The sequence below is a fragment of the Heterodontus francisci genome, chromosome 3 (genome assembly GCF_036365525.1).
Source record: "Heterodontus francisci isolate sHetFra1 chromosome 3, sHetFra1.hap1, whole genome shotgun sequence".
In the NCBI taxonomy this organism is placed as follows: Eukaryota; Metazoa; Chordata; class Chondrichthyes; order Heterodontiformes; family Heterodontidae; genus Heterodontus; species Heterodontus francisci.
In genome coordinates this window covers 6645643-6671856 of record NC_090373.1, presented here as the reverse complement: position 1 = coordinate 6671856, position 26214 = coordinate 6645643, and the positions used below count along the sequence as shown (strand labels likewise).

The window sequence follows — 26214 nt, the reverse complement described above, 5'->3', positions numbered from 1 at the left end:
CCAGTTTAAAAAAATCAGGACAGCACAACGCACTGTATCCCAGTTTAAAATAATCAGGACAGCACAACGCACTGTATCCCAGTTTAAAAACATCAGGACAGCACATCGCACTGTATCCCAGTTTAAAATCATCGGGACAGCACATCGCACTTATCCCTGTTTAAAATCATCAGGACAGCACAAGGCACTGTCTCCCAGTTTAAAATCATTGGGACAGCACATCGCACTTATCCCAGTTTTAAAATCATCAGGACAGCACATCGCACTGTATCCCAGTTTAAAATCATCGGGACAGCACATCACACTTATCCCTGTTTAAAATCATCAGGACAGCACATCGCACTGTATCCCAGTTTAAAATCATTGGGACAGCACATCGCACTTATCCCAGTTTTAAAATCATCAGGACAGCACAACGCACTGTATCCCAGTTTAAAATCATCAGGACAGTACATCGCTCCGTATCCCTGTTTAAAATCATCGGGAAAGCACAACGCACTGTATCCCAGTTTAAAATCATCGGGACAGCACATCGCACTTATCCCAGTTTAAAATCATTGGGACAGCACATCGCACTTATCCCTGTTTAAAATCATCAGGACAGCACAACGCACTGTATCCCAGCTTAAAATCATCAGGACAGTACATCGCTCTGTATCCCTGTTTAAAATCATCGGGAAAGCACAACGCACTGTCTCCTAGTTTAAAATCATCAGGACAGCACATCGCACTGTATCCCAGTATAAAATCATTGGGACAGCACATCGCACTTATCCCTGTTTAAAATCATCAGGACAGCACAACACACTGTATCCCTGTTTAAAATCATCAGGACAGCACATCGCACTGTAACCCAGTTTAAAATAATCAGGACAGCACAACGCACTGTATCCCAGTTTAAAATCATCGGGACATTACATCGCTCTGTATTCCTGTTTAAAATCATTGGGACAGCACAACGCACTGTGTCCCTGTTTAAAATCATCGGAACAGCACATCGCACTTATCCCAGTTTAAAATCATTGGGACAGCACATCGCACTTATCCCTGTTTAAAATCATCAGGACAGCACAACGCACTGTATCCTAGTTTAAAATCATCAGGACAGCACAACGCACTGTATCCTAGTTTAAAATCATCAGGACAGCACAACGCACTGTATCCTAGTTTAAAATCATCAGGACAGCACAACGCACTGTATCCTAGTTTAAAATCATCAGGACAGCACAACGCACTGTCTCCCAGTTTAAAATCATCTGGACAGGACAACACACTGTATCCCAGTTTAAAATCATCAGGACAGCACAACGCACTGTATCACAGTTTAAAATCATCAGGACAGCACAACGCACTGTATCCTAGTTTAAAATCATCAGGACAGCACAACGCACTGTATCCCAGTTTAAAATCATCAGGACAGCACAACGCACTGTATCCTAGTTTAAAATCATCAGGACTGCACAACGCACTGTATCCTAGGTTAAAATCATCAGGACAGCACAACGCACTGTATCACAGTTTAAAATCATCAGGACAGCACATCGCACTGTATCCCTGTTTAAAATCATTGGGACAGCACAACGCACTGTATCCCAGTTTAAAATCATCAGGACAGTACATCGCTCTGTATCACTGTTTAAAATCATTGGGACAGCACAACGCACTGTATCCCAGTTTAAAATCATCAGGACAGCACAACGCACTTATCCCAGTTTAAAATCATTGGGACAGCACATCGCACTTATCCCTGTTTAAAATCATCAGGACAGCACAACGCACTGTATCCTAGTTTAAAATCATCAGGACAGCACAACGCACTGTATCCTAGTTTAAAATCATCAGGACAGCACAACGCACTGTATCCTAGTTTAAAATCATCAGGACAGCACAACGCACTGTATCCTAGTTTAAAATCATCAGGACAGCACAACGCACTGTCTCCCAGTTTAAAATCATCTGGACAGGACAACACACTGTATCCCAGTTTAAAATCATCAGGACAGCACAACGCACTGTATCACAGTTTAAAATCATCAGGACAGCACAACGCACTGTATCCTAGTTTAAAATCATCAGGACAGCACAACGCACTGTATCCCAGTTTAAAATCATCAGGACAGCACAACGCACTGTATCCTAGTTTAAAATCATCAGGACTGCACAACGCACTGTATCCTAGGTTAAAATCATCAGGACAGCACAACGCACTGTATCACAGTTTAAAATCATCAGGACAGCACATCGCACTGTATCCCTGTTTAAAATCATTGGGACAGCACAACGCACTGTATCCCAGTTTAAAATCATCAGGACAGTACATCGCTCTGTATCACTGTTTAAAATCATTGGGACAGCACAACGCACTGTATCCCAGTTTAAAATCATCAGGACAGTACATCGCTCTGTATCCCTGTTTAAAATCATCAGGACAGTACATCGCTCTGTATCCCTGTTTAAAATCATTGGGACTGCACAACACACTGTATCCCAGTTTAAAATCATCAGGACAGCACAACACACTGTATCCCAGTTTAAAATCATCAGGACAGCACATCGCACTGTATCCCAGTTTAAAATAATCAGGACAGCACATCGCACTTATCCCAGTTTAAAATCATTGGGACAGCACATCGCACTTACCCCTGTTTAAAATCATCAGGACAGCACATCGCACTGTATCTCGGTTTAAAATCATCAGGACAGCCGAACGCACTGTATCCCAGTTTAAAATCATCAGGACAGCACAACGCACTGTATCACAGTTTAAAATCATCTGGACAGGACAATGCACTGTATCCCGGTTTAAAATCATCAGGACAGCACAACGCACTTATCCCTGTTTAAAATCATCAGGACAGCACAACGCACTGTATCCGAGTTTAAAATCATCAGGACAGCACAACGCACTGTATCCTAGTTTAAAATCATCAGGACAGCACAACGCACTGTATCCTAGTTTAAAATCATCAGGACAGCACAACGCACTGTATCCGAGTTTAAAATCATCAGGACAGCACAACGCACTGTATCCCAGTTTAAAATCATCTGGACAGGACAACGCACTGTATCCCAGTTTAAAATCATCAGGACAGCACAACGCACTGTATCCTAGTTTAAAATCATCAGGACAGCACAACGCACTGTATCCCAGTTTAAAATCATCAGGACAGCACAACGCACTGTATCCTAGTTTAAAATCATCAGGACAACACAACGCACTGTATCAGAGTTTAAAATCATCAGGACAGCACAACGCACTGTATCCTAGTTTAAAATCATCAGGACAACACAACGCACTGTATCACAGTTTAAAATCATCAGGACAGCACAACGCACTGTTTCCCAGTTTAAAATCATCAGGACAGCACAACGCACTGTGTCCTAGTTTAAAATCATCAGGACTGCACAACGCACTGTATCCTAGTTTAAAATCATCAGGACAGCACAACGCACTGTATCACAGTTTAAAATCATCAGGACAGCACAACGCACTGTCTCCTAGTTTAAAATCATCAGGACAGCACAACGCACTGTATCACAGTTTAAAATCATCAGGACAGCACAACGCACTGTATCCTAGTTTAAAATCATCAGGACAGCACAACGCACTGTATCCCAGTTTAAAATCATCTGGACAGCACATCGCACTGTTTAAAATCAGCCCTGCATCTGGAGTCGTTTCACACTGAGCGGAGAGTTTATTTCGGTTGGTCAGGCCTCCTGCCTTTAGACGAGTAATCAACTGACTACTTTGCAGTTTTTGGTAGCGTGTGGAGTCATGTAGGAGAGGATCGCAGGGTAGAGAGAGCATCGCAGGGAGAAACAGCATCGCAGAGAGAGAGAGGATTGCAGGGGGAAAGAGAGGATCGCAGGGAGGGAGGGAGAGGATTGCAGGGAGAGAGAGAGGATCGCAGAGACAGAGAGAGGACTGCAGCGACAAAGAAAGGATCGCAGGGTGTGAGAATAAGAAATACTGAAATGTTGTTTCTACAGCTTGTGGAAAGTTACCAAGAAGTCATTTGTGCACAACATAATGAAATCACTGAAAAAGAGAAATGATAAGGATATGTCAGTGGAGACCTTAAGACAGTACATCACTGACAAAGAGAACTGATAAGGGTATGTGGAGACCTTAAGACAGTACATCACTGACAAAGAGAATTGATAAGGGTATGTAAGTGGAGACCTTGGGACAGTACATCACTTAAAAATTGTGCTTCGGCAGATAACAGAGAAACAGCAAGAGTTAGAACAAAGGATGTAGTGAATAAGAAACTGCCCCACTAAGATAAAGGCTGACAGCTGCATGTTAAAACACATAATAGAGAGCCAAATAAGGTAAAACAAAAACAAGAGTTAGGGGCTAGAAAGTTAGAGTAGGGGGAGAAGTAAACAGAGGAGGAGACTGTAGCAACCATAGGATAGGTTAGTGTCATAATACGTTATAACCAATAATGTAAAATAAAGGCGTGGACAAATGGATTTGTATTGTATAAACATGAACTGAATATGTTGATCGGGGTGCCTGCTTGTAGGACACCCGATCTTGCAAGAACGTTAAATAAACTTACTTCTTCAGAGTTTGACTTGGTGTAAATTATTATTAAGTGGGCTACGTTTCTCACACAGGGTGAGTGGGAGGATCGGAGGGAGAAAGAGAGGATCGCAGAGGGAGAGAGAGGGGGGATCGAAGGGAGAGAGAGGATTGCCTGGAGAGAGAGAGGATCGCAGGGAGAGTGAGAGGATCGCAGAGGGAGAGTAGGAGGATAGCAGAGGGAGAGAGAAGATCGCAGGGAGAGAGAAAGGATCGCAGAGGGAGAGACAGGATCGCAGAGGGAGAGAGAGTGGATCACAGAGGGAGAGGATCGTAGGGAGAGAGAGGATCACTTGGAGAGAGGGAGCATCGTAGGGAGAGAGGGAGGATCGCAGAGGGAGAGAGAAGATCGCAGGGAGAGAGAGATGATCGCAGGGAGAGAGAGGATCGCAGAGAGAGGGAGAGGATCGCAGGGGGGACAGTGAATCACAGAGCAAGAGAGAGAGGATCGCAGAGGGAGAGAGAGTGGATCGGAGGGAGAGAGAGAGGATCGCAGAGGGAGAGAGAGGATCGCAGAGGGAGAGAGAGAGGATCGCAGAGGGAGAGAGAGAGGATCGCAGAGGGAGAGAGAGGATCGCAGGGAGAGAGGGAGGACAGCAGAGGGAGAGAGAGGATCGCAGGGAAAGGGAGAGGATCGCAGAGGGAGAGAGAGAGGATCGCAGAGGGAGAGAGAGAGGATCGCAGAGAGAGAGAGGATCGCAGAGGGAGAGAGGATCGCAGAGGGAGAGAGAGGATCGCAGGGAGAGAGGGAGGACAGCAGAGGGAGAGAGAGGATCGCAGAGAGAGGGAGAGGATCGCAGGGGGGACAGTGAATCACAGAGCGAGAGAGAGAGGATCGCAGAGGGAGAGAGAGTGGATCGGAGGGAGAGAGAGAGGATCGCAGAGGGAGAGAGAGGATCGCAGAGGGAGAGAGAGAGGATCGCAGAGAGAGAGAGAGAGGATCGCAGAGGGAGAGAGAGAGGATCGCAGGGAGAGAGGGAGGACAGCAGAGGGAGAGAGAGGATCGCAGAGGGAGAGAGAGAGGATCGCAGAGAGAGGAAGAGGATCGCAGGGGGAGAGAGAGTGGATCGGAGGGAGAGAGAGAGGATCGCAGAGGGAGAGGATCGCAGAAGGAGAGAGATGATCGCAGAGGGAGAGAGAGAGGATCGCAGAGAGAGAGAGGATCGCAGAGGGAGAGAGAGGATCGCAGGGAGAGAGGGAGGACAGCAGAGGGAGAGAGAGGATCGCAGGGAAAGGGAGAGGATCGCAGAGGGAGAGAGAGAGGATCGCAGAGAGAGGAAGAGGATCGCAGGGGGAGAGAGAGTGGATCGGAGGGAGAGAGAGAGGATCGCAGAGGGAGAGAGAGGATCGCAGAGGGAGAGAGAGAGGATCACAGAGGGAGAGAGAGAGGATCGCAGAGAGAGGGAGAGGATCGCAGCGGGGAGAGCGGATCACAGAGGGAGAGAGAGAGGATCGCAGAGGGAGAGAGAGGATCGCAGGGAGAGAGGGAGGACAGCAGGGAGAGAGAGAGGATGGCGAGGAGGGAGAGGATCGCAGAGAGAGGGAGAGGATCGCAGCGGGGAGAGCGGATCACAGACGGAGAGAGAGAGGATCGCAGAGGGAGAGAGAGATGATCGGATGGAGAGAGAGAGGATCGCAGACGGAGAGAGAGCATCGCAGGGAGAGGGGGAGGATCGCAGAGGGTGAGAGGGACAAACGCAGAGGGAGAGAGAGGATCGCAGGGAGAAAGGGAGGATCGCAGAGGGAGAGAGAGGATCGTAGAGAGAGAGAGGATCGCAGAGGGAGAGAGAGGATCGCAAAGGGAGAGGGAGAGGGGATCGAAGGGAGAGAGAAGATGGCCTGGAAAGAGAGAGGACCGCAGGGCGAGTGAGAGGATCGCAGAGGGAGAGAGGGAGGATAGCAGAGGGAGTGAGAGAGGATCACAGAGGGAGAGAGAGCATCGCAGGGAGAGAGGGAGGATAGCAGAGGGAGAGGGAGGATAGCAGAGGGAGAGAGAGGATCGCAGGGAGAGAGGGAGGATCGCAGAGGGAGAGAGAGGATCCTAGAGAGAGAGAGGATCGCAGAGGGAGAGAGAGGATCGCAGAGGGAGAAAAAGGATCGCAGAGACAGAGAGAGGATCACAGCAAGAGTGGGAGGATCGGAGGGAGAAAGAGAGGATCGCAAAGGGAGAGGGAGAGGGGATCGAAGGGAGAGAGAAGATGGCCTGGAAAGAGAGAGGATCGCAGGGCGAGTGAGAGGATCGCAGAGGGAGAGAGGGAGGAAAGCAGAGGTAGAGAGAGGATCGCACGGACAGAGAGAGGATCGCAGAGGGAGAGACAGGATCGCAGAGGGAGAGAGAGTGGATCACAGAGGGAGAGGATCGTAGGGAGAGAGAGGATCGCTTGGAGAGAGGGAAGATCGCAGGGAGGGAGGGAGGATCGCAGAGGGAGAGAGGATCGCAGAGGGAGAGAGGGAGGATAGCAGAGGGAGAGAGAGGATCGCACGGACAGAGAGAGGATCACAGAGGGAGAGAGAGGTTCGCAGAGGGACAGAGGGAGGATAGCAGAGGGAGAGAGAGAGAGATTATCGCAGAGGGAGAGAGAGGATCGCAGAGGGAGAGAGGGATGATAGCAGATGGAGAGAGAGGATCGCAGGGAGAGAGAGAGGATCGCAGAGGGAGAGAGAAGATCGTAGGGAGAGAGGGAGGATTGCAGAGGGAGAGAGGGAGGATAGCAGAGGGAGAGAGAGGATCGCAGGGAGAGAGAGTTGATCGCAAAGGGAGACAGAGCGTCGCAGGGAGAGAGGGAGGATCGCAGAGGGAGAGACAGGATCGCAGAGGGAGAGAGAGAGGATCACAGAGGGAGAGAGAGGTTCGCAGAGGGAGAGGCAGGATCGCAGAGGGAGAGAGAGAGGTTCACAGAGGGAGAGAGAGGTTCGCAGAGGGAGAGAGGGAGGGTAGCAGAGGGAGAGAGAGCATCGCAGGGAGAGAGAGGTTCACAGGGAGAGTGGGAGAATCGGAGGGAGAAAGAGAGGATCGCAGGGAGAGAAAGCGGATCGAAGGGAGAGAGAGGATCGTAGGGAGAGAAATAGCATCGCAGAGAGAGAGAGGTTCACAGGGAGAGTGGGAGAATCGGAGGGAGAAAGAGAGGATCGCAGGGAGAGAGGATCGCAGGGAGAGAGAGGATCGCAGTTAGAATGGGAGGATCACAGGGAGAGAGGATTGCATGGAGAGAGGATCGCAGAGGGAGAGAGGGACGATAGCAGAGGGAGAGAGAGGATCGCTCGGAGAGAGGGAGGATCGCAGAGGGAGAGAGAGAGCATTGCAGAGGGAGAGAGAGAGTCACAGGGAGAGAGAGAGGATCGCAGAGGGAGAGAGAGAGGGGATCGAAGGGAGAGAGGATTGCCTGGAAAGAGAGAGGATCGCAGAGGGAGAGAGGGGATCGCAGAGGGAGAGAGAGAGGGGATCGAAGGGAGAGAGGATTGCCTGGAAAGAGAGAGGATCGCAGGGAGAGTAAGAGGATCGCAGATGGAGAGAGGGAGGATAGCAGAGCGAGAGAGAGGATCGGAGGGAGAGAGAGAGGATCGCAGAAGGAGAGAGAGGATCGTAGGGAGAGAGAGGATCGCTCGGAGAGAGGGAGGATCGCAGAGGGAGAGAGAGGATCGGAGGGAGAGAGAGAGGATCGCAGAAGGAGAGAGAGCATCGCAGGAAGAGAGAGAGGATTGCAGAGGGAGAGGATCGTAGGGAGAGAGGGAGGATAGCAGAGGGACAGAGAGGATCGCAGGGAGAGAGAGAGGATCGCAGAAGGAGAGAGAGGATCGCAGAGGGAGAGAGAGGATCGTAGGGAGAGAGGGAGGATCGTAGGGAGACAGGGAGGATCGTAGGGAGAGAGGGAGGATAGCAGAGGGAGAGAGAGGATCACAGGGAGAGAGAGAGAGGATCACAGATAGAGAGACGGAGGATAGCAGAGAGAGAGAGAGGATTGCTCGGAGATAGGGAGGATCGTAGGGAGAGAAGGAGGATAGCAGAGGGAGAGAGAGGATCTCGGAGAGAGGGAGGATAGCAGAGGGAGAGAGAGGATCTCGGAGAGAGGGAGGATAGCAGAGGGAGAGAGAGGAGCAGAGGGAGAGAGAGGATCACAGGGAGAGAGAGAGGATCACAGAGGGAGAAAGAGGTTCGCAGAGGGAGAGAGGGAGGATCGCAGAGGGACAGAGAGGATCGCAGGGAGAGAGAGAGGATCGCAGAAGGAGAGAGAGGATCGCAGAGGGAGAGAGAGGATCGTAGGGAGAGAGGGAGGATCGTAGGGAGACAGGGAGGATCGTAGGGAGAGAGGGAGGATAGCAGAGGGAGAGAGAGGATCACAGGGAGAGAGAGAGAGGATCACAGAGAGAGAGACGGAGGATAGCAGAGGGAGAGAGAGGATTGCTCGGAGATAGGGAGGATCGTAGGGAGAGAAGGAGGATAGCAGAGGGAGAGAGAGGATCTCGGAGAGAGGGAGGATAGCAGGGGGAGAGAGAGGAGCAGAGGGAGAGAGAGGATCACAGGGAGAGAGAGAGGATCACAGAGGGAGAAAGAGGTTCGCAGAGGGAGAGAGGGAGGATCGCAGAGGGACAGAGAGGATCGCAGAGGGAGAGACAGGATCTCATAGGGAGAGAGAGAGGATCACAGAGGGAGAGAGAGGTTCGCAGAGGGAGAGAGGGAGGATAGCAGAGGGAGAGAGAGCATCGCAGGGAGAGAGAAGATCGCAGAGGGAGAGAGAGAGGATCACAGAGGGAGAGAGGGAGGATCGGAGGGAGAAAGAGAGGATCGCAGGGAGAGAGAGAGGATTGCAATGAGAGAAATAGCATCACAGAGAGAGAGAGGATTGCAGGGACAGAGGATCGCAGGGAGAGTGGGAGGATCACAGGGAGAGAGAGGAAGGATCCTGGGGAAAAAAAGAGAGGATCGCAGAGGGAGAGAGGGAGGATCGCAGAGGGACAGAGAGGATCGCAGAGGAGAGACAGGATCGCAGAGGGAGAGAGAGAGAATCACAGAGGGAGAGAGAGGATCGCAGGGAGAGAGGGAGGATAGCAGAGGGAGAGAGAGAGTCACAGGGAGAGAGAAAGGATCGCAGAGGGAGAGAGAGAGTCACAGGGAGAGAGAGAGGATCGCAGAGGGAGAGAGAGGATCGCAGGGAGAGAGGATTGCCTGGAAGGAGAGAGGATCGCAGGGAGAGTAAGAGGATCGCAGAGCGAGAGAGGGAGGATAGCAAAGGGAGAGAGAGGATCGCTCGGAGAGAGGGAGGAACGCAGAGGGAGAGAGGGAGGATCGCTGAGGGAGAGAGAGGATCGGAGAGGGGAAGAGAGAGGATCGCAGCAGGAGAGAGGGAGGACAGCAGAGGGAGAGAGAGGATCGCAGGGAGAGAGAGGATTGCCTGGAAAGAGAGAGGATCGCAGGGCGAGTGAGAGGATCGCAGAGGGAGAGAGGGAGGATAGCAGAGGGAGTGAGAGAGGATCACAGAGGGAGAGAGAGCATCGCAGGGAGACAGGGAGGATAGCAGAGGGAGAGAGAGGATCGCAGAGGGAGTGAGAGGATCGCAGGGACATAGAGAGGATCACAGGGAGAGTGAGAGGATCGCAGAGGGAGAGAGGGAGAATAGCAGAGGGAGAGAGAGGATCGCTGAGGGAGAGAGGGAGGATAGCAGAGGGAGAGGGAGGATAGCAGAGGGAGAGAGAGGATCGCAGGGAGAGAGAGAGGATCGCAGAGGGAGAGGGAGGATCGCAGAGGAAGAGAGGGAGGACAGCAGAGGGAGAGAGTGGATCGCAGAGGGAGAGAGTGGATCGCAGAGGGAGAGAGGAAGGATAGCAGAAGGAGAGAGAGGATCGCAGGGAGAGTGAGAGGATCGCAGAGTGAGAGAGAGCATCGCAGGGAGAGAGGGAGGATAGCAGAGGGAGAGAGAGAGTCACAGGGAGAGAGAGAGGATCGCAGAGGGAGAGAGAGGATCGCAGGGAGAGAGGATTGCCTGGAAGGAGAGAGGATCGCAGGGAGAGAGAGGGAGGATAGCAGAGGGAGAGAGAAGATAGCAGAGGGAGAGAGAAGATCGCAGGGAGAGAGAGTGGAACGCAGAGGGAGAGAGAAGATTGCAGGGAGAGAGAGAGGATTGCAGAGGGGTAGAGAATATAGTAGGGAGAGAGAGGATCACTCGGAGAGAGGGAGCATCGTAGGGAGAGAGGGAGGATCGCAGAGGGAGAGAGATGATCGCAGGGAGAGAGGGAGGATCGCAGAGGGAGAGAGAAGATCGCAGGGAGAGAGAGATGATCGCAGGGAGAGAGAGGATCGCAGAGAGAGGGAGAGGATCGCAGGGGGGACAGCGAATCACAGAGCGAGAGAGGAAGAGGATCGGAGGGGGAGAGAGAGTGGATCGGAGGGAGAGAGAGATGATCGCAGAGAGAGGGAGAGGATCGCAGGGGGGACAGCGAATCACAGAGCGAGAGAGGAAGAGGATCGGAGGGGGTGAGAGAGTGGATCGGAGGGAGAGAGAGAGGATCGCAGAGGGAGAGAGAGGATCGCAGAGGGAGAGAGAGAGGATCACAGAGGGAGAGAGAGAGGATCACAGAGGGAGAGAGAGGATCGCAGAGAGAGGGAGAGGATCGCAGCGGGGAGAGCGGATCACAGAGGGAGAAAGAGAGGATCGCAGGGAGAGAGGGAGGACAGCAGAGGGAGAGAGAGGATCGCAGGGTAAGGGAGAGGATCGCAGAGGGAGAGAGAGGATCGCAGAGGGAGAGAGAGAGGATCGCAGAGAGAGGAAGAGGATCGCAGGGGGAGAGAGTGGATCGGAGGGAGAGAGAGAGGATCGCAGAGGGAGAGAGAGGATCGCAGAAGGAGAGAGAGAGCATCACAGAGGGAGAGAGAGAGGATCGCAGAGGGAGAGAGAGGATCGCAGGTAGAGAGAGAGGATCGCAGGGAGAGAGAGAGGATCGCAGAGGGAGAGAGGGAGGATAGCAGAGGGAGAGAGAAGATAGCAGAGGGAGAGAGAAGATCGCAGGGAGAGAGAGTGGAACGCAGAGGGAGAGAGAAGATTGCAGGGAGAGAGAGAGGATTGCAGAGGGGTAGAGAATATAGTAGGGAGAGAGAGGATCACTCGGAGAGAGGGAGCATCGTAGGGAGAGAGGGAGGATCGCAGAGGGAGAGAGATGATCGCAGGGAGAGAGGGAGGATCGCAGAGGGAGAGAGAAGATTGCAGGGAGAGAGAGATGATCGCAGGGAGAGAGAGGATCGCAGAGAGAGGGAGAGGATCGCAGGGGGGACAGCGAATCACAGAGCGACAGAGGAAGAGGATCGGAGGGGGAGAGAGAGTGGATCGGAGGGAGAGAGAGAGGATCGCAGAGAGAGGGAGAGGATCGCAGGGGGGACAGCGAATCACAGAGCGAGAGAGGAAGAGGATCGGAGGGAGAGAGAGAGTGGATCGGAGGGAGAGAGAGAGGATCACAGAGGGAGAGAGAGGATCGCAGAGGGAGAGAGAGAGGATCACAGAGGGAGAGAGAGAGGATCACAGAGGGAGAGAGAGAGGATCACAGAGGGAGAGAGAGGATCGCAGAGAGAGGGAGAGGATCGCAGCGGGGAGAGCGGATCACAGAGGGAGAGAGAGAGGATCGCAGAGGGAGAGAGAGGATCGCAGGGAGAGAGGGAGGACAGCAGAGGGAGAGAGAGGATCGCAGGGAAAGGGAGAGGATCGCAGAGGGAGAGAGAGGATCGCAGAGGGAGAGAGAGAGGATCGCAGAGAGAGGAAGAGGATCGCAGGGGGAGAGAGTGGATCGGAGGGAGAGAGAGAGGATCGCAGAGGGAGAGAGAGGATCGCAGAGGGAGAGAGAGAGGATCACAGAGGGAGAGAGAGGGGATCGCAGAGGGAGAGAGAGGATCGCAGAGGGAGAGAGAGGATCGCAGGTAGAGAGAGAGGATCGCAGGGAGAGAGAGAGGATCGCAGAGGGAGAGAGGGAGGATAGCAGAGGGAAAGAGAGGATCGCAAGAAGAGGGAGAGGATCGCAGAGAGAGGGAGAGGATCGCAGCGGGGAGAGCAGATCACAGAGGGAGAGAGAGAGGATCTCAGAGGGAGAGAGAGATGATCGGAGGGAGAGAGAGAGGATCGCAGACGGAGAGAGAGCATCGCAGGGAGAGGGGGAGGATCGCAGAGGGAGAGAGGGAGGAACGCAGAGGGAGAGAGAGGATCGCAGGGAGAGAGGGAGGATCGCAGAGGGAGAGAGAGGATCCTAGAGAGAGAGAGGATCGCAGAGGGAGAGAGAGGATCGCAGAGGGAGAAAAAGGATCGCAGAGACAGAGAGAGGATCACAGCAAGAGTGGGAGGATCGGAGGGAGAAAGAGAGGATCGCAAAGGGAAATGGAGAGGGGATCGAAGGGAGAGAGAAGATGGCCTGGAAAGAGAGAGGACCGCAGGGCGAGTGAGAGGATCGCAGAGGGAGAGAGGGAGGAAAGCAGAGGTAGAGAGAGGATCGCACGGACAGAGAGAGGATCGCAGAGGGAGAGACAGGATCGCAGAGGGAGAGAGAGTGGATCACAGAGGGAGAGGATCGTAGGGAGAGAGAGGATCGCTTGGAGAGAGGGAAGATCGCAGGGAGGGAGGGAGGATCGCAGAGGGAGTGAGAGGATCGCAGAGGGAGAGAGGGAGGATAGCAGAGGGAGAGAGAGGATCGCACGGACAGAGAGAGGATCGCAGAGGGAGAGAGAGAGGATCACAGAGGGAGAGAGAGGTTCGCAGAGGGAGAGAGGGAGGATAGCAGAGGGAGAGAGAACATCGCAGGGAGAGAGAGAGAGATTATCGCAGAGGGAGAGAGAGAGGATCGCAGAGGGAGAGAGGGATGATAGCAGATGGAGAGAGAGGATCGCAGGGAGAGAGAGAGGATCGCAGAGGGAGAGAGAAGATCGTAGGGAGAGAGGGAGGATTGCAGAGGGAGAGAGGGAGGATAGCAGAGGGAGAGAGAGGATCGCAGGGAGAGAGAGTTGATCGCAAAGGGAGACAGAGCGTCGCAGGGAGAGAGGGAGGATCACAGAGGGAGAGACAGGATCGCAGAGGGAGAGAGAAGATCGCAGGGAGAGAGAGTGGAACGCAGAGGGAGAGAGAAGATTGCAGGGAGAGAGAGAGGATTGCAGAGGGGTAGAGAATATAGTAGGGAGAGAGAGGATCACTCGGAGAGAGGGAGCATCGTAGGGAGAGAGGGAGGATCGCAGAGGGAGAGAGATGATCGCAGGGAGAGAGGGAGGATCGCAGAGGGAGAGAGAAGATTGCAGGGAGAGAGAGATGATCGCAGGGAGAGAGAGGATCGCAGAGAGAGGGAGAGGATCGCAGGGGGGACAGCGAATCACAGAGCGAGAGAGGAAGAGGATCGGAGGGGGAGAGAGAGGATCGCAGAGAGAGGGAGAGGATCGCAGGGGGGACAGCGAATCACAGAGCGAGAGAGGAAGAGGATCGGAGGGGGAGAGAGAGTGGATCGGAGGGAGAGAGAGAGGATCGCAGAGGGAGAGAGAGGATCGCAGAGGGAGAGAGAGAGGATCACAGAGGGAGAGAGAGAGGATCACAGAGGGAGAGAGAGGATCGCAGAGAGAGGGAGAGGATCGCAGCGGGGAGAGCGGATCACAGAGGGAGAAAGAGAGGCTCGCAGAGGGAGAGAGAGGATCGCAGGGAGAGAGGGAGGACAGCAGAGGGAGAGAGAGGATCGCAGGGAAAGGGAGAGGATCGCAGAGGGAGAGAGAGGATCGCAGAGGGAGAGAGAGAGGATCGCAGAGCGAGGAAGAGGATCGCAGGGGGAGAGAGTGGATCGGAGGGAGAGAGAGAGGATCGCAGAGGGAGAGAGAGGATCGCAGAGGGAGAGAGAGAGGATCACAGAGGGAGAGAGAGAGGATCGCAGAGGGAGAGAGAGGATCGCAGAGGGAGAGAGAGGATCGCAGAGGGAGAGAGAGGATCGCAGGTAGAGAGAGAGGATCGCAGGGAGAGAGAGAGGATCGCAGAGGGAGAGAGGGAGGATAGCAGAGGGAAAGAGAGGATCGCAAGGAGAGGGAGAGGATCGCAGAGAGAGGGAGAGGATCGCAGCGGGGAGAGCAGATCACAGAGGGAGAGAGAGAGGATCGCAGAGGGAGAGAGAGATGATCGGAGGGAGAGAGAGAGGATCGCAGACGGAGAGAGAGCATCGCAGGGAGAGGGGGAGGATCGCAGAGGGAGAGAGGGAGGAACGCAGAGGGAGAGAGAGGATCGCAGGGAGAGAGGGAGGATCGCAGAGGGAGAGAGAGGATCCTAGAGAGAGAGAGGATCGCAGAGGGAGAGAGAGGATCGCAGAGGGAGAAAAAGGATCGCAGAGACAGAGAGAGGATCACAGCAAGAGTGGGAGGATCGGAGGGAGAAAGAGAGGATCGCAAAGGGAAAGGGAGAGGGGATCGAAGGGAGAGAGAAGATGGCCTGGAAAGAGAGAGGACCGCAGGGCGAGTGAGAGGATCGCAGAGGGAGAGAGGGAGGAAAGCAGAGGTAGAGAGAGGATCGCACGGACAGAGAGAGGATCGCAGAGGGAGAGACAGGATCGCAGAGGGAGAGAGAGTGGATCACAGAGGGAGAGGATCGTAGGGAGAGAGAGGATCGCTTGGAGAGAGGGAAGATCGCAGGGAGGGAGGGAGGATCGCAGAGGGAGTGATAGGATCGCAGAGGGAGAGAGGGAGGATAGCAGAGGGAGAGAGAGGATCGCACGGACAGAGAGAGGATCGCAGAGGGAGAGAGAGAGGATCACAGAGGGAGAGAGAGAGGATCACAGAGGGAGAGAGGGAGGATAGCAGAGGGAGAGAGAACATCGCAGGGAGAGAGAGAGAGATTATCGCAGAGGGAGAGAGGATCGCAGAGGGAGAGAGGGATGATAGCAGATGGAGAGAGAGGATCGCAGGGAGAGAGAGAGGATCGCAGAGGGAGAGACAGGATCGCAGAGGGAGAGAGAAGATCGCAGGGAGAGAGAGAGGATCGCAGTGAGAGAGTGAGAGGATCGCAAGGAGAGAGAGAGAGGATCGCAGTGAGAGAGAGAGAGGATCGCAGTGAGAGAGTGAGATGATCGCAGGGAGAGAGAGAGAGGATCGCAGTGAGAGAGAGAGGATCGCAGGGAGAGAGAGAGAGAGGATCGCAGGGAGAGAGTGAGAGGATCGCAGTGAGAGAGAGAGAGGATCGCAGTGAGAGAGTGAGAGGATCGCAGGGAGAGAGAGAGAGGATCGCAGTGAGAGAGAGAGGATCGCAGGGAGAGAGAGAGAGGATCGCAGTGAGAGAGAGAGAGGATCGCAGGGAGAGAGAGAGAGGATCGCAGGGAGAGAGAGAAAGGATCGCAGTGAGAGAGTGAGAGGATCGCAGTGAGAGAGTGAGAGGAGCGCAGTGAGAGAGAGAGAGGATCGCAGAGAGAGAGAGAGAGGATCGCAGTGAGAGAGTGAGAGGATCGCAGGGAGAGAGAGAGAGGATCGCAGTGAGAGAGAGAGAGGATCGCAGGGAGAGAGAGAGAGGATCGCAGTGAGAGAGAGAGAGGATCGCAGGGAGAGAGAGAGAGGATCGCAGGGAGAGAGAGAAAGGATCGCAGTGAGAGAGTGAGAGGATCGCAGTGAGAGAGTGAGAGGATCGCAGTGAGAGAGAGAGAGGATCGCAGTGAGAGAGAGAGGATCGCAGGGAGAGAGAGAGAGGATCGCAGTGAGAGAGAGAGGATCGCAGGGAGAGAGAGAAAGGATCGCAGTGAGAGAGTGAGAGGATCGCAGTGAGAGAGTGAGAGGATCGCAGTGAGAGAGAGAGAGAGGATCGCAGAGAGAGAGAGAGGATCGCAGTGAGAGAGTGAGAGCATCGCAGGGAGAGAGAGAGAGGATCGCAGGGAGAGAGAGAGAGGATCGCAGTGAGAGAGAGAGAGGATCGCTGGGAGAGAGAGATAGGATCGCAGTGAGAGAGAGAGAGGATCACGGTAGGGAGAGAGAGGATGGCAGGGGGAAAGAGAGATCCGGAGAGAGAGAGGATCGCAGGAGAACAGAGAGGATCGCAGGGAGAGAGAACGGACCGCGAGGAGAGAGTGAGAGGATCGCAGGGGGAGAGAGAGAGAGGATCGCAGTGAGAGAGTGAGAGGAGCGCAGTGAGAGAGAGAGAGGATCGCAGAGAGAGAGAGAGAGGATCGCAGTGAGAGAGTGAGAGGATCGCAGGGAGAGAGAGAGAGGATCGCAGTGAGAGAGAGAGAGGATCGCAGGGAGAGAGAGAGAGGATCGCAGTGAGAGAGAGAGAGGATCGCAGGGAGAGAGAGAGAGGATCGCAGGGAGAGAGAGAGAGGATCGCAGGGAGAGAGAGAAAGGATCGCAGGGAGAGAGTGAGAGGATCGCAGTGAGAGAGTGAGAGGATCGCAGTGAGAGAGAGAGAGGATCGCAGTGAGAGAGAGAGGATCGCAGGGAGAGAGAGAGAGGATCGCAGGGAGAGAGAGAGAGGATCGCAGGGAGAGAGAGAAAGGATCGCAGTGAGAGAGTGAGAGGATCGCAGTGAGAGAGTGAGAGGATCGCAGTGAGAGAGAGAGAGGATCGCAGAGAGAGAGAGAGGATCGCAGTGAGAGAGTGAGAGCATCGCAGGGAGAGAGAGAGGATTGCAGTGAGAGAGAGAGAGGATCGCAGGGAGAGAGAGAGAGGATCGCAGTGAGAGAGAGAGAGGATCGCAGGGAGAGAGAGAAAGGATCGCAGTGAGAGAGAGAGAGGATCGCAGTGAGAGAGAGAGGATCGCAGGGAGAGAGAGAGGACGGCAGGGAGAGAGAGGATGGCAGGGGGAAAGAGAGATCCGGAGAGAGAGAGGATCGCAGGAGAACAGAGAGGATCGCAGGGAGAGAGAACGGACCGCGAGGAGAGAGTGAGAGGATCGCAGGGGGAGAGAGAGAGAGGATCGCAGGGAGAGAGAGAGAGGATCGCCGGGAGAGAGAGAAAGGATCGCAGGGAAAGAGAGGATCGCAGGGAGACAGAGAGGATCGCAGGGAGAGAGAGAGGATCGCAGAGAGAGAGAGAGGATGGCAGGGAGAGAGAGAGGACGGCAGGGAGAGAGAGAGGACGGCAGGGGGAAAGTGAGATCCGGAGAGAGAGAGGATCGCAGCAGAACAGAGAGGATAGCAGAGGGAAAGAGAGGATCGCAAGGAGAGGGAGAGGATCGCAGAGAGAGGGAGAGGATCGCAGCGGGGAGAGCAGATCACAGAGGGAGAGAGAGAGGATCGCAGAGGGAGAGAGAGATGATCGGAGGGAGAGAGAGAGGATCGCAGACGGAGAGAGAGCATCGCAGGGAGAGGGGGAGGATCGCAGAGGGAGAGAGGGAGGAACGCAGAGGGAGAGAGAGGATCGCAGGGAGAGAGGGAGGATCGCAGAGGGAGAGAGAGGATCCTAGAGAGAGAGAGGATCGCAGAGGGAGAGAGAGGATCGCAGAGGGAGAAAAAGGATCGCAGAGACAGAGAGAGGATCACAGCAAGAGTGGGAGGATCGGAGGGAGAAAGAGAGGATCGCAAAGGGAAAGGGAGAGGGGATCGAAGGGAGAGAGAAGATGGCCTGGAAAGAGAGAGGACCGCAGGGCGAGTGAGAGGATCGCAGAGGGAGAGAGGGAGGAAAGCAGAGGTAGAGAGAGGATCGCACGGACAGAGAGAGGATCGCAGAGGGAGAGACAGGATCGCAGAGGGAGAGAGAGTGGATCACAGAGGGAGAGGATCGTAGGGAGAGAGAGGATCGCTTGGAGAGAGGGAAGATCGCAGGGAGGGAGGGAGGATCGCAGAGGGAGTGATAGGATCGCAGAGGGAGAGAGGGAGGATAGCAGAGGGAGAGAGAGGATCGCACGGACAGAGAGAGGATCGCAGAGGGAGAGAGAGAGGATCACAGAGGGAGAGAGAGAGGATCACAGAGGGAGAGAGGGAGGATAGCAGAGGGAGAGAGAACATCGCAGGGAGAGAGAGAGAGATTATCGCAGAGGGAGAGAGGATCGCAGAGGGAGAGAGGGATGATAGCAGATGGAGAGAGAGGATCGCAGGGAGAGAGAGAGGATCGCAGAGGGAGAGACAGGATCGCAGAGGGAGAGAGAAGATCGCAGGGAGAGAGAGAGGATCGCAGTGAGAGAGTGAGAGGATCGCAAGGAGAGAGAGAGAGGATCGCAGTGAGAGAGAGAGAGGATCGCAGTGAGAGAGTGAGATGATCGCAGGGAGAGAGAGAGAGGATCGCAGTGAGAGAGAGAGGATCGCAGGGAGAGAGAGAGAGAGGATCGCAGGGAGAGAGTGAGAGGATCGCAGTGAGAGAGAGAGAGGATCGCAGTGAGAGAGTGAGAGGATCGCAGGGAGAGAGAGAGAGGATCGCAGTGAGAGAGAGAGGATCGCAGGGAGAGAGAGAGAGGATCGCAGTGAGAGAGAGAGAGGATCGCAGGGAGAGAGAGAGAGGATCGCAGGGAGAGAGAGAAAGGATCGCAGTGAGAGAGTGAGAGGATCGCAGTGAGAGAGTGAGAGGAGCGCAGTGAGAGAGAGAGAGGATCGCAGAGAGAGAGAGAGAGGATCGCAGTGAGAGAGTGAGAGGATCGCAGGGAGAGAGAGAGAGGATCGCAGTGAGAGAGAGAGAGGATCGCAGGGAGAGAGAGAGAGGATCGCAGTGAGAGAGAGAGAGGATCGCAGGGAGAGAGAGAGAGGATCGCAGGGAGAGAGAGAAAGGATCGCAGTGAGAGAGTGAGAGGATCGCAGTGAGAGAGTGAGAGGATCGCAGTGAGAGAGAGAGAGGATCGCAGTGAGAGAGAGAGGATCGCAGGGAGAGAGAGAGAGGATCGCAGTGAGAGAGAGAGGATCGCAGGGAGAGAGAGAAAGGATCGCAGTGAGAGAGTGAGAGGATCGCAGTGAGAGAGTGAGAGGATCGCAGTGAGAGAGAGAGAGAGGATCGCAGAGAGAGAGAGAGGATCGCAGTGAGAGAGTGAGAGCATCGCAGGGAGAGAGAGAGAGGATCGCAGGGAGAGAGAGAGAGGATCGCAGTGAGAGAGAGAGAGGATCGCTGGGAGAGAGAGATAGGATCGCAGTGAGAGAGAGAGAGGATCACGGTAGGGAGAGAGAGGATGGCAGGGGGAAAGAGAGATCCGGAGAGAGAGAGGATCGCAGGAGAACAGAGAGGATCGCAGGGAGAGAGAACGGACCGCGAGGAGAGAGTGAGAGGATCGCAGGGGGAGAGAGAGAGAGGATCGCAGTGAGAGAGTGAGAGGAGCGCAGTGAGAGAGAGAGAGGATCGCAGAGAGAGAGAGAGAGGATCGCAGTGAGAGAGTGAGAGGATCGCAGGGAGAGAGAGAGAGGATCGCAGTGAGAGAGAGAGAGGATCGCAGGGAGAGAGAGAGAGGATCGCAGTGAGAGAGAGAGAGGATCGCAGGGAGAGAGAGAGAGGATCGCAGGGAGAGAGAGAGAGGATCGCAGGGAGAGAGAGAAAGGATCGCAGGGAGAGAGTGAGAGGATCGCAGTGAGAGAGTGAGAGGATCGCAGTGAGAGAGAGAGAGGATCGCAGTGAGAGAGAGAGGATCGCAGGGAGAGAGAGAGAGGATCGCAGGGAGAGAGAGAGAGGATCGCAGGGAGAGAGAGAAAGGATCGCAGTGAGAGAGTGAGAGGATCGCAGTGAGAGAGTGAGAGGATCGCAGTGAGAGAGAGAGAGGATCGCAGAGAGAGAGAGAGGATCGCAGTGAGAGAGTGAGAGCATCGCAGGGAGAGAGAGAGGATTGCAGTGAGAGAGAGAGAGGATCGCAGGGAGAGAGAGAGAGGATCGCAGTGAGAGAGAGAGAGGATCGCAGGGAGAGAGAGAAAGGATCGCAGTGAGAGAGAGAGAGGATCGCAGTGAGAGAGAGAGGATCGCAGGGAGAGAGAGAGGACGGCAGGGAGAGAGAGGATGGCAGGGGGAAAGAGAGATCCGGAGAGAGAGAGGATCGCAGGAGAACAGAGAGGATCGCAGGGAGAGAGAACGGACCGCGAGGAGAGAGTGAGAGGATCGCAGGGGGAGAGAGAGAGAGGATCGCAGGGAGAGAGAGAGAGGATCGCCGGGAGAGAGAGAAAGGATCGCAGGGAAAGAGAGGATCGCAGGGAGACAGAGAGGATCGCAGGGAGAGAGAGAGGATCGCAGAGAGAGAGAGAGGATGGCAGGGAGAGAGAGAGGACGGCAGGGAGAGAGAGAGGACGGCAGGGGGAAAGTGAGATCCGGAGAGAGAGAGGATCGCAGCAGAACAGAGAGGATCGCAGGGAGAGAGAGGATCGCAAAGAGAGAGAGAGGAACACAGAGGGAGAGAGAGGATCGCAGGCAGAGAGAGGATCGCAGGGAGAGAGAGAGGTACGCAGAGGGAGAGAGAGGATCGCAGAGAGAGAGAGAGGAACGCAGAGGGAGAGAGAGGATCGCAGGCAGAGAGAGGATCGCAGGGAGGGAGAGAGGTACGCAGAGGGAGAGAGAGGTACGCAGAGGGAGAGAGAGGATCGCAGAGAGAGAGAGGAACGCAGAGGGAGAGAGAGGATCGCAGGGAGAGAGAGAGGAATGCAGAGGGAGAGAGAGGAACGCAGAGGCAGAGAGAGGATCGCAGGGAGAGAGAGAATGGCGGGGGAAACAGAAAATCGGAGGGAGAGAGGATTCCAGGAGAAAACAGAGGATCGCAGGAGAGAGAGGATCACAGGGGGAGAGAGAGGATCGGAGAGAAAGAGGATCACAGAGAGAGACAGTATCGCAGGGAGAGAGAGAGGATTGCATGGGGAGAGAGAGGATCGTAGGAGAGAGAGAGATGGAGCATCGCAGGGAGTGAATGGATTGCAGGGAGCCGGAGAGGATCACAAAGGGAGCGAGAGGATCACAGGGAGAGAGAGAGGATCATAGTGAGAGAGAGAGGAATGCCAGTAGACAGAGTAGATCGCAGGGAGAGAGAGGATCGCAGGGGGAAAGGGAGGATCGCAGGGAGAGAGGGAGGATCGCAGCAGAAAAAGAGAGGGTTGTAGGGAGAGAGAGGATCGCAGAGGGGGAGAGAGGATCACAGGGAGAGAGAGAGGATCACAGAGAGAGAGAGGATCACAGAGAGAGAGAGAGGATCGTGGTGAGAGAGAGAGGAATGCCGGTAGACAGAGTAGATCGCAGGGAGAGAGAGGATCGCAGGGGGAAAGGGAGGATCGCAGGGAGAGAGGGAGGATCGCAGCAGAAAAAGAGAGGGTTGCAGGGAGAGAGAGGATCGCAGAGAGAGAGAGAGAGGAACGCAGAGGGAGAGAGAGGATCGCAGGGGGAGAGAGAGGTTCGCAGAGGGAGAGAGAGGATCACAGGGAGAGAGAGAGGATCATAGTGAGAGAGAGAGGAATGCCAGTAGACAGAGTAGATCGCAGGGAGAGAGAAGATCGCAGGGGGAAAGGGAGGATCGCAGGGAGAGAGAGAGGATCGCAGCAGAAAAAGAGAGGGTTGCAGGGAGAGAGGATCGCAGAGAGAGAGAGAGGAACGCAGAGGGAGAGAGAGGAACGCAGAGGGAGAGAGAGGATCGCAGGGAGAGAGAGAGGATCGCAGGGAGAGAGAGAGGATCGGAGAGAAAGAGGATCACAGAGAGAGACAGTATCGCAGGGAGAGAGAGAGGATTGCATGGGGAGAGAGAGGATCGTAGGAGAGAGAGAGATGGAGCATCACAGGGAGTGAATGGATTGCAGGGAGCCGGAGAGGATCACAAAGGGAGCGAGAGGATCACAGGGAGAGAGAGCGGATCAAAGGGGAAGAGGGAGGAATGCAGAGGTAGGGAGAGGATCGTAGGGACAGAGAGATATTCGTAGGGAGAGAGAGAGGATAGCAGGGAGAGAGAGAGGATAGCAGGGAGAGAGAGAGGATTGCAGGGAGAGAGAGGATGGCAGAGGGAAAGAGAGAATCGGAGAGAGAGAGGATCGCAGGAGAAAAGAGAGGGTCGCAGGGAGAGCGAGGATCACAGAGGGAGAGAGAGGATCGCAGGGAGTGTGATGAACGCAGGGAGAGAGAGGATCGCTGGAAGAAAGGATCGCAGAGGGAAAGGGACGATCACAGGGGGAGAGGATCACAGGGAGAAGGGATCGCAGAGGGAGAGGGAGGATTGCAGGGAGAGAGACAGGATTGCACGGAGAGACAGTATCGCATGAAGAGAGAAAGGATCGCAGGGAAAGAGAGAGGATCAAAGGGAAAGAGAGGATCGCAAGGGGAAGAGAAGATCGAAGGGAGAAAGGGAGGAATGCAGAGGTAGAGAGAGGATCGCAGGGAGAGAGAGGGTCACAGGGAGAGAGATATTCGCAGGGAGAGAGAGAGGATCAAAGGGAAAGAGGGAGGAATGCAGAGGTAGGGTGAGGATCGCAGGGAGATGGTCACAGGGAGAGAGAGAGAGGATGGCAGAGCAAAAGAGAGAATCGGAGAGAGAGAGGATCACAGGAGAAAAGAGAGGGTCGCAGGGAGTGTGATGAACGCAGGGAGAGAGAGGATCGCAGGAAGAGAGAGCGGATCACAGAGGGAGAGTGAGCATCGCAGGGAGAAAGGATCGCAGAGGGAAAGGGAGGATCACAGGGAGAGAGAGAAAGGATCTCAGGGAAAGAGAGGATCGCAGGGAGAGAGAGAGGATCACAGAGGGAGAGAGAGAGAGGATCGCAGGGGGAGAGAGAGAGAGGATCGCAGGGAGAGAGAGAGAGGATCGCAGGGAGAGAGAGAAAGGATCGCAGGGAAAGAGAGGATCGCAGGGAGAGAGAGAGGATCACAGAGGGAGAGAGAGAGAGGATCGCAGGGGGAGAGAGAGAGAGGATCGCAGGGGGAGAGAGAGAGAGGATCGCAGGGGGAGAGAGAGAGAGGATCGCAGGGAGAGAGAGAGAGGATCGCAGGGAGAGAGAGAAAGGATCGCAGAGGGAAAGGAAGGATCACAGGGAGAGAGAGAGAGGATCGCAGTGAGAGAGAGAGAGGATCGCAGTGAGAGAGTGAGAGGATCGCAGTGAGAGAGAACGGACCGCGAGGACAGAGAAGAGGATCGCAGGGAGAGAGAGAGAGGATCGCAGGGGGAGAGAGAGAGGATCGCAGGGGGAGAGAGAGAGAGGATCGCAGGGAGAGAGAGAGACAGGATCGCAGGGAGAGAGAGAAAAAATCGCAGGGAAAGAGAGGATCGCAGGGAGAGAGAGAGGATCACAGAGGGAGAGAGAGAGAGGATCGCAGGGGGAGAGAGAGAGAGGATCGCAGTGAGAGAGTGAGAGGATCGCAGTGAGAGAGTGAGAGGATCGCAGAGAGAGAGAGGATCACAGTGAGAGAGTGAGAGGATCGCAGAGAGAGAGAGGATCGCAGTGAGAGAGAGAGAGGATCGCAGTGAGAGAGTGAGAGGATCGCAGTGAGAGAGTGAGGGGATCGCAGAGAGAGAGAGGATCGCAGTGAGTGAGAGAGAGGATCGCAGTGAGAGAGAGAGAGGATCGCAGTGAGAGAGAGAGAGGATCGCAGTGAGAGAGTGAGATGATCGCAGGGAGAGAGAGAGAGGATCGCAGTGAGAGAGAGAGAGGATCGCAGGGAGAGAGTGAGAGGATCGCAGTGAGAGAGTGAGAGGATCGCAGGGAGAGAGAGAGAGGATCGCAGTGAGAGAGAGAGAGGATCGCAGGGAGAGAGAGAAAGGATCGCAGTGTGAGAGAGAGAGGATCGCAGTGAGAGAGAGAGGATCGCAGAGAGAGAGCGAGGATGGCAGGGAGAGAGAGAGGATCGCAGGGAGAGAGAGAGGACGGCAGGGAGAGAGAGGATGGCAGGGGGAAAGAGAGATCCGGAGAGAGAGATGATCGCAGGAGAACAGAGAGGATCGCAGGGAGAGAGAACGGACCGCGAGGAGAGAGAAGAGGATCGCAGGGGGAGAGAGAGAGAGGATCGCAGGGAGAGAGAGAGAGGATCGCCGGGAGAGAGAGAAAGGATCGCAGGGAAAGACAGGATCGCAGGGAGAGAGAGAGGATCGCAGGGAGAGAGAGAGGATTGCAGAGAGAGAGAGAGGATGGCAGGGAGAGAGAGAGGACGGCAGGGAGAGAGAGAGGACGGCAGGGGGAAAGAGAGATCCGGAGAGAAAGAGGATCGCAGGAGAACAGAGAGGATCGCAGGGAGAGAGAGGATCGCAGAGAGAGAGAGAGGAACACAGAGGGAGAGAGAGGATCGCAGGCAGAGAGAGGATTGCAGGGAGAGAGAGAGGTACGCCGAGGGAGAGAGAGGATCGCAGAGAGAGAGAGAGGAACGCAGAGGGAGAGAGAGGATCGCAGGCAGAGAGAGGATCGCAGGGAGGGAGAGAGGTACGCAGAGGGAGAGAGAGGATCGCAGAGAGAGAGAGAGGTACGCAGAGGGAGAGAGAGGATCGCAGAGAGAGCGAGGAACGCAGAGGGAGAGAGAGGATCGCAGGGAGAGAGAGAGGAATGCAGAGGGAGAGAGAGGAACGCAGAGGGAGAGAGAGGATCGCAGGGAGAGAGAGAATGGCGGGGGAAACAGAAAATCGGAGGGAGAGAGGATTCCAGGAGAAAAGAGAGGATCGCAGGGAGAGAGAGGATCACAGGGGGAGAGAGAGGATCGTAGAGAAAGAGGATCACAGAGAGAGACAGTATCGCAGGGAGAGAGAGAGGATTGCATGGGGAGAGAGAGGATCGTAGGAGAGAGAGAGAGATGGAGCATCGCAGGGAGTGAATGGATTGCAGGGAGCCGGAGAGGATCACAAAGGGAGCGAGAGGATCACAGGGAGAGAGAGAGGATCATAGTGAGAGAGAGAGGAATGCCAGTAGACAGAGTAGATCGCAGGGAGAGAGAGGATCGCAGGGGGAAAGGGAGGATCGCAGGGAGAGAGAGAGGATCGCAGCAGAAAAAGAGAGGGTTGCAGGGAGAGAAAGGATGGCAGAGGGGGAGAGAGGATCACAGGGAGAGAGAGAGGATCAGAGAGAGAGAGAGAGGATCACAGGGAGAGAGAGAGGATCGTGGTGAGAGAGAGAGGAACGCCGGTAGACAGAGTAGATCGCAGGGAGAGAGAGGATCGCAGGGGGAAAGGGAGGATCGCAGGGAGAGAGGGAGGATCGCAGCAGAAAAAGAGAGGGTTGCAGGGAGAGAGAGGATCGCAGAGAGAGAGAGAGGAACGCAGAGGGAAAGAGAGGATCGCAGGGGGAGAGAGAGGTTCGCAGAGGGAGAGAGAGGATCACAGGGAGAGAGAGAGGATCATAGTGTGAGAGAGAGGAATGCCAGTAGACAGAGTAGATCGCAGGGAGAGAGAGGATCGCAGGGGGAAAGGGAGGATCAAAGGGGAAGAGGGAGGAATGCAGAGGTAGGGAGAGGATCGTAGGGACAGAGAGATATTCGTAGGGAGAGAGAGAGGATAGCAGGGAGAGAGAGAGGATTGCAGGGAGAGAGAGGATGGCAGAGGGAAAGAGAGAATCGGAGAGAGAGAGGATCGCAGGAGAAAAGAGAGGGTCGCAGGGAGAGCGAGGATCACAGAGGGAGAGAGAGGATCGCAGAGGGAGAGAGAGGATCACAGGGAGAGAGAGAGGATCATAGTGAGAGAGAGAGGAATGCCAGTAGACAGAGTAGATCGCAGGGAGAGAGAGGATCGCAGGGGGAAAGGGAGGAACGCAGGGAGAGAGAGAGGATCGCAGGGAGAGAGAGAGGGTTGCAGGGAGAGAGAGGATCGCAG

General features: G+C 54.8%; 1 protein-coding gene and 1 pseudogene across 16 annotated transcripts in view; one reads left to right on the top strand and one right to left on the bottom strand.

Annotated features, from left to right (window-relative positions):
• LOC137353703 (regulating synaptic membrane exocytosis protein 3-like) overlaps positions 1-26214 on the bottom strand; it is a 1492914-nt gene that overhangs the window by 758616 nt on the left and 708084 nt on the right. The gene's annotated exons all lie outside the window — the stretch shown is intronic.
• Positions 16484-17223, top strand: LOC137353475 (genetic suppressor element 1-like; annotated as a pseudogene).